The following is a 13,488-nucleotide window of genomic DNA, read 5'->3' on the forward strand; positions in this document are numbered from 1 at the left end:
GTTAGCTGTGTTTTAAAGAGGGACTGCCTTTAAAAGGCAATGAATCCCTATGAAAACTGCCTATGGCATGAGTCAGTTATTCTAGTGTAAATAGGAATTTGTCAGGCTTGTCAAATGGAGTTTGGAATATAAGTGTAAATTGAGGTTGAGTTGTGAAGATGTCCCTTTGCTCACTAACATGGGGTGAATGAGCTCTATTCAATAGACAGGGAGACAGACCTGCCTGACTTTGTTTACATGAGACATGTCACACATTTTATTTGAGAAATACTGCACCAAACACCTTTGGATGTAAAATTGTGCAACTAAAACATCCTCGGCACAAATGCCAAAATTAATTACAGATTTCAGTAAGTGAAATGGGCTTTTGCGTCATGGCGACACAGCTCATTAAGCGTATGCGGAATTGACCATGAAACACACCTCAGACATGTTTCTAATGCAACAGAAAAACACAAGTGCCAATCAGTGTGTTCAGTGGCTCTAGAAAAATGTGGGAATGTTTTTTTATAAAGTCTGTTGAATGAAGCACTATGTTAAGCAAAATAATTATTGGCTATTCAATACTTACACAATATTTCTACATACACACAGCATTTTCCAGAGCAGTATCTAGGTCATGTTAGGAGTTACAACACAGTCACTGTGTATGACCCCCCTGAGTGTCCATCCTTCCAAACACAAAGGCCAGCTCTAGAGTCTCTGATGCTGGGGAGCTCTGGGCCTCCTCTCCACTGCTGCCCTCAGGCCTCACTCTCCAGGGCAGTACACACATGGAGTGGTCAAGTCTGTTGTGTGTCAGGTCCCCTTCAAACCTCAGCAGGGTCCAGTGTGTCAGCAGTGCCTTTTGTCTGCACAGGATGGGAAGAGTTTAACAAAGTACTCAAGGTGCATCAGTATTACAAAACAGTATTGCTTTAAATAATGTATTATCTCCATATAAGATACATGCATCAATGACTTTACATGTATTATTATTATTACCTCAGAGTATAACCATATTAATTACACATTCTAAAGTAGATATTGTTAGCCTCACCACACTGAAATCTGGACATTGCATTGCAGTCCCCTTCTGAGGCCATCCCTCCAAAGATGTAGATGTTTTTTCGCAGGGCTACAGCTGAGTGGGCAGCCACCCCTGGGAGGATATCTCCATTAGCTTGGACCTTCTCCCACATCACGCTGCCTAGAGGAAGTATAGCACCGAAAGGCAGTATTTAACAGGACCAGCCGTAACACTTCTCATTCCCAACATAGAATTATACATTTCAACAGAGGACACAATATAATAATACAACTACAGCAGGACCAAGTTCTTCATGTGTTTTTATGACTGTTGAATACTTACTGGTATCCAAAGAGTACATGTCGCTGTGGAGCTTCTCTCCTGCCATGCCTCCATGGATATAGAGTTTGGAACCCACCACTGCCACCAAGTGGCCATGTCTAGGAGAAGCATGTCAGCCCTGTGTCTGGCTGAGAGCAGGGGCAGGACAGTACAGAGACAGAGGAAAACACTACATATCTCCTCCTACAGCCATGTTCAGTAGGTACTTTCTGAAAGATTAAAATATGGGAGGCCCACCAGCTGGTTGACTCTGGACTGGTTCTGTGACTACTGTGTGAATGTGTTGTATTGGCAGAAATATAAATGTATGTCCAACCTGTGTCGAAGACGTGAGGCTTGGGGTCGGATATACAGTTGAAGTCGGAGTTTACATACACCTTAGCCAAATACATGTAAACTCAGTTTTTCACAATTCCTGACATTTAAAAATTCCCTGTCTTAGGTCAGTTAGGATCACCACTTTATTTTAAGAATGTGAAATGTCAGAATAATAGTAGAGAGTGATTTATTTCAGCTTTTATTTCATCACATTCTCAGTGGGTCAGAAGTTTACATACACTCAATTAGTATTTGGTAGCATTGCCTTTAAGTTTTTAACTTGGGTCAAACATTTCGGTTAGCCTTCCACAAGCTTCCCACAATAATTTGGGTGAATTTTGGCCCATTCCTCCTGACAGAGCTGGTGTAACTGAGTCAGGTTTGTAGGACTCCTTGCTCGCACACACTTTTTCAGTTCTGCCCGCGTATATTCTATAGGATTGAGGTCAGGGCTTTGTGATGGCCACTCCAATACCTTGACTTTGTTGTCCTTAAGCCATTTTGCAACAACTTTGCAAGTATGCTTGGTGTCATTGTCCATTTGAAAGACCCATTTGCGACCAAGCTTTAACTTTCTGACTGATGTCTTGAGATGTTGCTTCAATATATCCACATAATTTTCCTGTCCTCGTGATGCCATCTATTTTGTGATGTGCACCAGACCCTCCTGCAGCAAAGCACCCCCACAACATGATGCTGCCACTCTCATGCTTCACGGTTGGGATGGTGTTCTTCGGCTTGCAAGCATCCCCCTTTTTCCTCCAAACATAAGATGGTCATTATGGCCAAACAGTTCTATTTTTGTTTCATCAGAACAGAGGACATTTCTCCAAAAAGTACAATCTTTGTCCACATGTGCAGTTGCAAACCATAGTCTGGCTTTTTTTATGGCAGTTTTGGAGCAGTGGCTTCTTCTTTGCTGAGCAGCCTTTCAGGTTATGTTGATATAGGACTTGTTTTATTGTGGATATAAATACTTTTGTACCTGTTTCCTCCAGCATCTTCACAAGGTCCTTTGCTGTTGTTCTGGGATTGATTTGCACTTGTTGCACCAAAGTACGTTCATCTCTAGGAGACAGAACGTGTCTCCTTCCTGAGCGGTTTGATGGCTGCGTGGTCCCATGGTGTTTATACTTGCGTACTATAGTTTGTACAGATGTACGTGGTACGTTCAGGTGTTTGGAAATTACCCCCAAGGATGAACCAGACTCGTGGAGGTCTACATTTTCTTTCTGAGGTCTTGACTGATTTCTTTTGATTTTCCCATGATATCAAGCAAAGAGGCACTGAGTTTGAAGGTAGGCCATGAAATACATCCACAGGTACACCTCCAATTGACTCACATGATGTCAATTAGCCTATCAGAAGCTTCTAAAGCCATGACATAATTTTCTGGAATTTTCCAAGCTGTTTAAAGGCACAGTCAACTTAGTGTATGTAAACTTTTGACCCACTGGAATTGTGATACAATGAATTATAAGTGAAATAATCTGTCTGTAAACAATTGTTGGAAAAATTACTTGTGTCATGCACAAAGTAGATGTCCTAACCGACTTGCCAAAACTATAGTTTGTTAACAAGAAATTTGTGGAGTGGTTGAAAAATGAGTTTCAATGATTACAACCAAAGTGTTACCTAAGTGTATGTTAACTTCCGACTTCAACTGTAGGTGTGGCAACTGAGTCCCCTCCAGAGAAGACAAAAACAAATTGATAAGGAATTTAAAAACTGTATGGTTGAAAGAGATGGGGCTAAAGAAGTGGATAATAAGTCTAGCTGCACAGCTGACTGGCTGACTTACTGCAAATTGAGAAATTATGTGAATAAACTCAACAAAAAGAAGAAGACACTGTATTATATGAAGACAAGATCAATTATATAAAGAAATGGCTCTTAGCAAACTGTTGGAAAAAAAATAGTTTGACCAAATATGATACTATTTCTCTGTAAACAAATGAACAACAGACTTTCAGCATGCTTATAAAGAAGGGCACTCAACATGTTCTGCACTCACACAAATGACTGATGATTGGTTGAATGAAATTGATAATAAGATTGTGGGAGCTGTACTGTTAGATTTCAGTGCAGCCTTTGATATTATTGACCATAACCTGTTGTTGAGAAAACGTACAGTACCAGTCAAAGTTTGGACACACCTACTCATTCAAGGGTTTTTATTTATTTTGTACTATTTTTGACCTTGTAGAATAATAGTGAAGACAACAAAACTACGAAATAACACATGGAATCATGTAGTAACCCAAAAAGTGTTAAACACATCAAAATATATTTTATATTTGAGTTTTTTCAAAGTAGCCACCCTTGGCCTTGATGACAGCTTTGCATACTCATGTTTTTTACGCTGCTGCTACTCGCTGTTTATTATCTATGCATAGTCACGTCACCCCTACCTACATGTACAAATTACCTCGACTAACCTGTACCCACGCACATTGACTCGGTACCGGTACACCCTGAATATAGCCTCGTTATTGTTATTTTATTGTGTTACTTTTTTAGAATTTTTTACTTTAGTTTATTTGTTAAATATTTTCTTAACTCATTCTTGAACTGCATTGTTGGTTAAGGACTTGTAAGTAAGCATTTCATGGTCAGGTCTACTACACCTGTTGTATTTGGCGCAGGTGACAAATAATGTTTGATTTGATTTGCTGATGATTCAACCACAGCTAATAAAGTCACTGAAACCCTTAACAAAGAGTTGCAGTCAGTTTTGGACTGGGTGGCCAGTAATAAACTGGTCCTGAACATCTCTAAAACTAAGAGCATTGAATTTGGTACAAATCATTCCCAAAGTTCTAGACCTCAGCTGAGTCGGGTTGAGGTGACTAAATTACTTTGTGTTACCTTATATTGTAAACTGTCATGGTCAGACCCTTTACTTTGTGGAAGCAACTTTGGCAGCGATTACAGCCTCGAGTCTTCTTAGGTATGATGCTACAAGCTTGGCACACCTGTATTTGGGGAGTTTCTCCCAGCAAATCCTCTCAAGCTCTGTCAGGTTGGATGGGGAGTGTTGCTGCACAGCTATTTTCAGGTCTCTCCAGATATGTTCGAACGGGTTCAAGTCCGGGCTTTGGCTGGGCCACTCGAGGACATTCAAAGACTTGTCCCAAAGCCACTCCTGCGTTGTCTTGGCTGTGTGCTTAGGGTCGTTGTTCTGTTGGAAGGTGAATCTTTGCCCCAGTCTGAGGTCCTGAGCGTGCTCTGGATCAGGTTTTCATTAAGGATCTCTCTGTACTTTGCTCCGTTCATCTTTCCCTCGATCCTGGCTAGTCTCCCAGTCCCAGTTTCCTCCAGACGTGACACTTGACATTCAGGCCAAAGAGTTCAAACTTGTTTTCATCAGACCAGAGAATCGTGTTTCTCATGGTCTGAGAGTCTTTGGGTGACTTTTGGCAAACTCCAAGCGGGCTGTAGTGCCTTTTACTGAGGAGTGGCTTCCGTTTGGCCACTTTACCATAAATGCCTGATTGTTGGAGTGCTGCAGAGATGGTTGTCCTTCTAGAAGGTTCTCCCATCTCCACAGAGGAACTCCAGAGCTCTGTCAGAGTGACCATCGGGTTCTTGGTCACCTCCCTGAACAAGGCCCTTCTCCCCCAATTGCTCAGTTTGGCTGGGCGGCCAGCTCTAGGAAGAATCTTGGTGGTTCCAAACTTCTTCCATTTAAGAATGATGGAGGCCACTGTGTTCTTGGGAACCTTCAATGCTGCAACATTTTTTTGGTACCCTTCCCTAGATCTGTGCCTCGACACAATGCTGTCTCGGAGTAATATGGACAATTCCTTCGACCCCATGGCTTGGTTTTTGCTCTGACATGCACTATCAACTGTGGGACCTTATATAGACAGGTGTGTGCCTTTCCAAACCATGTCCTATCATTTGAATTTACCACAGGTGGACTCCAATCAATTTGTAGAAACATCTCAAGGATGATCAATGGAAACAGGATGCACCTGAGCTCAATTTCGATTCTCATAGAAAAGAGTCTGAATACTTATGTAAATAAGGCTTTTCTGTTTTGTATTTTTAATACATTTGCAAAAAAAAAAAAAAAATCTTTTTGTTTTGTCATACCGGGTATTGTGTACAGATAGCTGAGGATAACTTAAAAATATATACATTTTAGAATAAGGCTGTAACGTAACAAAATGTGGAAAAAGTCAAGGGGTTTGAATACTTTTCAAAGGTACTATGTACAGCAATAGCCGAATAGGATGGCATTGACTAGAATACAGTATATATGAAATTAGGTAAACAGTATGTAAACATTGTTAAAGTGACCAGTGATTCCATGTCTATATACAGTTGAAGGCGGAGGTATACATACACGTAGTTTGGAGTCATTAAAACTATTTTTTCAACCACTCCACACATTTCTTGTTAACAAACTATAGTTTTGGCAAGTCGGTTAGGACGTCTACTTTGTGCATGACACAAGTCATTTTTCCAACAATTGTTTACAGACAGATTATTTCACTTATAATTCACTGTATCACAATTCCAGTGGATCAGAAGTTTATATACACTAAGTTGACTGTGCCTTTAAACAGCTTGGAAAATTCCAGAAAATTATGTCATGGCTTGACATCATTTGAGTCAATTGGAGGTGTACCTGTGGATGTATTTCAAGGCCTACCTTCAAACTCAGTGCTTTGACATCATGGGAAAATCAAAAGAAATTAGCCAGGCTCTCAGAAAAAAAATTGTAGACCTCCACAAGTCTGGTTTGTCCTTGGGAGCAATTTCCAAATGCCTGAAGGTACCACGTTCATCTGTACAAACAATAGTACGCAATTATAAACACCATGGGAACACACAGCCATCATACCGCTCAGGAAGGAGACACGTTCTGTCTCCTAGAGATGAACGTACTTTGGTGCAACAAGTGCAAATCAATCCCAGAACAACAGCAAAGGACCTTGTGAAGATGCTGGAGGAAACAGGTACAAAAGTATTTATATCCACAGTAAAACAAGTCCTATATCAACATAACCTGAAAGGCTGCTCAGCAAAGAAGAAGCCACTGCTCCAAAACTGCCATAAAAAAAGCCAGACTATGGTTTGCAACTGCACATGTGGACAAAGATTGTACTTTTTGGAGAAATGTCCTCTGTTCTGATGAAACAAAAATAGAACTGTTTGGCAATAATGACCATCGTTATGTTTGGAGGAAAAAGGGGGATGCTTGCAAGCCGAAGAACACCATCCCAACCGTGAAGCATGAGAGTGGCATCATCATGTTGTCGGGGTGCTTTGCTGCAGGAGGGTCTGGTGCACATCACAAAATAGATGGCATCACGAGGACAGGAAAATTATGTGGATATATTGAAGCAACATCTCAAGACATCAGTCAGGAAGTTAAAGCTTGGTCGCAAATGGGTCTTTCAAATGGACAATGACAATGGCAAAGTTGTTGCAAAATGGCTTAAGGACAACAAAGTCAAGGTATTGGAGTGGCCATCACAAAGCCCTGACCTCAATCCTATAGAATATACGCGGGCAGAACTGAAAAAGTGTGTGCGAGCAAGGAGTCCTACAAACCTGACTCAGTTACACCAGCTCTGTCAGGAGGAATGGGCCAAAATTCACCCAAATTATTGTGGGAAGCTTGTGGAAGGCTAACCGAAATGTTTGACCCAAGTTAAAAACTTAAAGGCAATGCTACCAAATACTAATTGAGTGTATGTAAACTTCTGACCCACTGAGAATGTGATGAAATAAAAGCTGAAATAAATCACTCTCTACTATTATTCTGACATTTCACATTCTTAAAATAAAGTGGTGATCCTAACTGACCTAAGACAGGGAATTTTTACTAGAATTAAATGTCAGGAATTGTGAAAAACAGAGTTTAATTGTATTTGGCTAAGGTGTATGTAAACTTCCGACTTTAACTGTACATAGGGCAGCAGCCTTTAAGGTGCAGGGTTGAGTAACCGAGTGTTTGCCAGCTAGTGATTGACTAAGTTTAGGGCAGGGTACTGATTGGAGGCCGGCTAGGAATGGCTATTTAACAGTCTTATAGCCTTGATATAGAAGCTGTTTTTCAGTCTGTCGTTCCCAGCTTTGATGCACCTGTACTGACCTCGCCTTCTGGATGATAGCAGGGTGAACAGGCCGTGGCTCAGGTGGTTGATGTCCTTGATGATCTTTTTGGCCTTCCTGTGAACATCGGGTGCTGTAGGTGTCTCTGCAGAGCCCTGAGGTTTCGGGTGGTGCAGTTACCGTACCAGGCAATGATACAGCCTGACAGGATGCTCTCAATGGTGCATCTGTTAAAGTTTGTGAGGGTCTTAGGGGCCAAGGCAAAATTCTTCAACCTTCTGAGGTCGAAGAGGCACTGTTGCACCTACTTCATCACACTGTCTGTGTGGGTGGACCATTTCAGATTGTCAGTGATGTGTATGCTGAGGAACTTGGAAGCTTTTCACTTTCTCCACTGCGGCCCCGTCGATGTGGATGGGGGCGTGTTCCCTCTGCTGTCTCCTGAAGTTCACTATCAGCTCCTTTGTTTTGTTGAGGGAGAGATTATTTTCCTGGCACCACTCTGCCAGGGCCCTCACCTCCTCCCTGTAGGCTGTCTCGTCATTGTTGGTATTCAGGCCTACTACTGTTGTGTCGTCTGCAAATTTGATGATTGAGTTGGAGGTGTGCGTGGCCACGCAGTCATGGGTGAACAGTGAGTACAGGATGGGGCTGAGCATGCACCCTTGTGGAGTCCCTGTGTTGAGGACCAGCGTAGTGGAGGTGTTGTTTCCTACCTTCACCACCTGGGGGCAGCCCGTCAGGAAGTCCAGGACCCAGTTGCACAGGGTGGGGTTCAGACACAGGGCCCCAAGCTTGGAGGGTACTATGGTGTTGAAGGCTGAGCTGTAGTTAATGAACAGCATTCTTACATAGGTATTCTTCTTTTCCAGAAGGGATAATAGGGCAGTGTGATGGCGATTGCATCATCTGTGGATCTATTAGGGTGGTATACAAGTTGAAGTGGGTCTAGGGTGTCAGGTAAGGTGGAGGTGATATGATCCTTTTAACTAGCCTCTCATAGCACTTCGTGATGACAGAAGTGAGTGCTACGAGGTGATAGTCATTTAGTTCAGTTACCGTTGCTTTCTTGGCATATATTCTATATCCTAGTCTGTTATGCTGGCAGTACATGCATATTGACCACAGTTCTTCTTGTGCTTTGTCCTCTGGATCCTGCACAGGAAAGAATTCCATTATTCTGTGGAAGGCATCAGTTCAGATGATCAGTTCATGTATAAACCAGACCATTGTGTGCCCATTTTTGGGGAAACATTTTTGGGGAAGCAAGTGCTGCTGTGAGATAAGGATATAGCTATGTAGTCTCGCGACACCATACCAAACATAATAAAACATATATTTTCCATAAAATAAATGTTGGATTTTTTTCATTCGTTTTTATTTGGAAGGCAAACAAAGCTCAAAAGCAATCACTTTTGCCAGTGAAAACACAGAATCCTACTTATTACTCCACGTGCTCCTACGTTACTTCACAGTGGGCTTTGAACAGGGCACCTGGCTCATGCCTGGGAGGCAGCCCGGTTCCAAAACTAATGCAACTAAGCAATTAACTTTTACCCAGTGCAAAACACTCCTACACAGGCGCCCGGGCGAGATTAATCAAACCTCCTCATTGATAGAGGACTCATCTTTGTATCTGTGCCATTATAGAGTATGACAGCATGGGCATCTCTATTTTAAAGCAGTCAATTTTCTTCTTCTTCATGGTTGATTGCTCCCAACTCGTAGGAATACCGCCCAGTTGACTACTTTAAAATGGTGGAAGCCCTCAAGGGCAATGTCCATGTTAAAACGGGTTATAGCCATGATGATATGTGTGGTTGTTGGTTTAGCTTTCTGTAACTTTGTAACAAGTACGATCTTCATGTGTAGGAGCTTATTGGGTCTTGATTGCAAAGTCTCCAGATCTCTTTTCCAACTGTCCCAATATCTTTTCCAACTGTCCCAAAATCTTTTCCAACTGTCCCAAAATCTTTTCCAACTGTCCCAAAATCTTTTCCAACTGTCCCGTTATCTTGTTTCAATGTCCATTCTAGAATGCCCTTCTAATCAATCAGAAAGGAGTATTCAACAATGCTGTGGTATAAAATGGGTAATATCCGTGATAAGTCCTCAATCTCAATGACAACAGCCAGAACTCCGATATAAAGTTGTTTTTGTTGGCTTACTACCGTAATAACTAAGTGACTTGGCTAGCTAAAGAGACAAGGCTTTTCAATTCTCTTCTTCATCAATTTAAAAGTAAGAAAAGACACAGTTAACTGTTTATCTAGCTAGCCGAAGTCCTTTGGATGTCGTTTAGCTGATATGTCAATAATATGATATCTAATATAGCTCAGCAATCAATATAAAAACAAGTTTGCGGTTTAGCTGCATGAAAGTTATGTGCTTGCTGATTTCCCAGCTAGCTACAAAATGTCAACAGAAACAGTCGTCCTTCTTCTTCGGTGAGGTTTAACGGCAGTTGGCATCTAATATGTTGCATTACCCCCCCCAACTGAACTATAGTATAAATCCATTACACCTAGTGATGCAAAATGGGAAAAGGGGGAGAAAAAAAAAAATATATATATATATTACCCTATCAACTAACCCTACACTCATTAAAACCCACCACCTTATTCCACTCCTTTAACCCTACCTGATCGTACCCCAGGCCAACAACCTGAGAGGACGGGGCTCTACCACTCAACATACCCTGTAACTTCTGAAGTCAAATCTCATACCCCCAAGTACTTCTCTGCAGCTGCCATCACAACATGTATTTTCTGTGACTTACGTCCCATCTCTGCGGTACAGTGAATAACAATTGTTATGGACGCTAAGATGCTAAGCTTACTAAAACATACAGTACATCACTCATTGGCCTATACCTCTGTTCTGGCACAGATCCACTATTTACAGGGATCCTCTCAGAATCCCTAACCCTTGATCCACCCGCCTCTACTTTCTTCACTGCCTCAGCATACAACATCTTCTGCACTACTCTGACCCTGGACATCTCAACCTGCCTCTCTCGCACCGGGCACTTCTGATCCCCACTAGCAACATGGGCACACCAGCAGTTGACACACACACATTTTCCCACCCAAACTATACATTCCCCTGTCCCATGTCCTCCTGCACACTTCCCACATCTTGGATTCTCCCTCCTACACACTGCTGCAACATGCCCATAAGCGTGACACCTATAACATCACAGTGTATTCGGCACAAAAGCTCTAACAGCATAACTCGTATATCCTAACATTACTTTGTCAGGTAAAGGCTGAATCAAAGCTCAAAGGAACAGACTGTGTCACCTCTGTTTCACCACCCTTACCACCAGGTCTGCGTCTCACTAAACGGCGCTACCCCAGAAATCACTCCCTTCAATGGTGCCCTGTACCTAAGCGCAAAGCAGGATACAGGTCTTTTCCCAAGTTGCATTGCACGGAGCGCCTGCTCCTTCTGATCTGGAGGGACATGCTAAGCCCTGTACTCCCTCCACTTCAAACTCGAGTGCCTATCCCTAGATAGCTCATACAGAAACAGTCCATTGCCAAAGGTCATTGTTCTATCTGTGCCCATAGAGATAGAAAGAGGGCTCATCTTTGTATCGGTGCCAATATAGCGTCTGTGACAAAGTGGGCAGCGCCATTGAGGCTTTCTCCATTTTGAACTAAGTAGTACATTTTTTTCTTCATGATTGGCTGAACCCTCCAGATGATCCGGTTGGACATGACTCCAAAAGGGTCACCAGGAGGGATCAGCCAATGAAGTTGGAAGTCGCACCCCGTTGACTACATTAAAGTGGTGGAAACCCTCAAACCCCCATGCTAATACAGCCTTTCAGCCACTAGAGGCCTCTATCATTCTCTATGATCTGAACTGTGTGTACCAGTGTAAACTACCATGCCAGCGCTGTTGTCATGGATGTCTGGTGTGTACAGTCTGTGTACTGTGCCAACATCACCACATGAGGTCGCTGTTGCTGTATTATACAAATACCTCAATGTACCCCCTTACACATGAGGTGAACTGAATCCTCATTGACTGGACTGAGAGTGAGACTATGGCTTTGGAAGTAGGATGGCAATTGTTTATCCAAGTTACTTACTTACTTACTTACTTACTTACTTACTTACTTACTTACTTACTTACTTACACACACACTCTCACACACTCTCACACACACTCACTCACTCACTCACTCACTCACTCACTCACTCACTCACTCACTCACTCACTCACTCACTCACTCACTCACTCACTCACTCACTCACTCTTCCAATCTGTCAAATCCAGTCTCCGCTCTCTGTCCAGACATAGATGCTATTTGAGTGAGTTATTGACAGTGCAGTGACGTCCATCTCCCAAAATGCCCTTTGAATTCAGCTGCTCTATGTGAGTCTTAATTAGATCATGTCATTGAGTGTGGATTTGCCAGGCCAGACCCAGCCGTGACGGGGCCACTGTCATATACATCAGGCACACCTCGCCCAAGACCCATTCATTATTCCTCCCTCACTTTAAGTGCAGTGGGGTTGCCTGGATTTAGGCGGGGTTATTTTGGCTTCTGCATTTATCTGCATCTTCCACTCTCTCGACCTAGACGAGAGAGGCTGAATGACGTGGAGCCCCTCTGGCCAGTTGTGTGTGTGTGTGTGTGTGTGTGTGTGTGTGTGTGTGTGTGTGTGTAACATGTGCTCTTGTGGGTTGTGTGTGAGAGTGAACTCTATGAGTGTGTGTGTATGTAACATTGCAGTAGTGTTTGTCTCTAATCATTTCTGCAAGAATATATTTTTTATATATTTATTTTTATATGCAGTGGCAGATGTTATGGGCCTACTTCTGCAGTACACTGTAAACATAAAGTACACTGTAAACATAAAGTACACTGTAAACATAAAGTACACTGTAAACATAAAGTACACTGTAAACATAAAGGCAACATGGGAGAGTTAACAATACATCAAACCAAATTCAGCATATTTTTACTTGGAATATGGACATCCCCTATTCATTGCATTCTCTTAATAGATTTGAATCATTTGGTCATACATTTTCCCACATTTGGAACATAGAGGCTAGCTGAGCTGTCGAGAGAGAGATGATAATCGATCTCTTCACCAGCCATGTGTTTGTGACCGTACTAGAGTCTAGACAATACTAGCCTAGAAGCCCGACACCTAAGGCTATTGGAGACAGAGGATGGTTGTGCTGTCTCTCTGTTTCTCCTGGAGAAGTTGGGTGGGCGGGGGAAAAGACAGATACTCGGGAGAAAGGAGCCGCAGCCAGCCATGCCTATTCATCTCCACACTGCCCCCCCCTGGGCAAGTGCCTGTGTTGGGCTTTGAATCTATAGAGCCTTGCTATGCTCTCTGTAGCACTCTGGTCGGGATCTTGACAACACCTGACCTACTCCTGAGGGTAAGAGACTTGACTGTGTAAGCGTCCCCAGTTTCCCAAAGTGTCACTCACTACCCAACCATGTCTTACAGAGGGAACCAGGCTGACAGAGTAGAGAGACACAGAGTAGAGAGAGTGGGATATCGTTTTGAACCAGGCCTGAGATCTTCCTTTCCACCCTCAGATTTCTTTTATTCTCACAATATCCAGGAGGCAAGAAAGAAAGTGCCACAATATGCATGAATGTAGGGGGATTTAGTATGAGATTAACTGCGAGATATGACAATTACTAGACATGGCAGCCAGAAAGTCTATCTTAAATACAATTCACTATAGTTCTGGAGAATCTTGACATTGTT

The 13,488-nt window shown here is 42.6% G+C and overlaps 1 pseudogene; it reads right to left on the minus strand.

Moving 5' to 3' along the window:
- Window positions 1-640: 640 nt before the first annotated feature.
- LOC120025535 lies at window positions 641-9,241 on the minus strand (annotated as a pseudogene).
- Between the last annotated feature and the right edge of the window lie 4,247 nt (window positions 9,242-13,488).

The sequence above is a fragment of the Salvelinus namaycush genome, chromosome 31 (assembly GCF_016432855.1).
Source record: "Salvelinus namaycush isolate Seneca chromosome 31, SaNama_1.0, whole genome shotgun sequence".
Classification (NCBI taxonomy): Eukaryota; Metazoa; Chordata; class Actinopteri; order Salmoniformes; family Salmonidae; genus Salvelinus; species Salvelinus namaycush.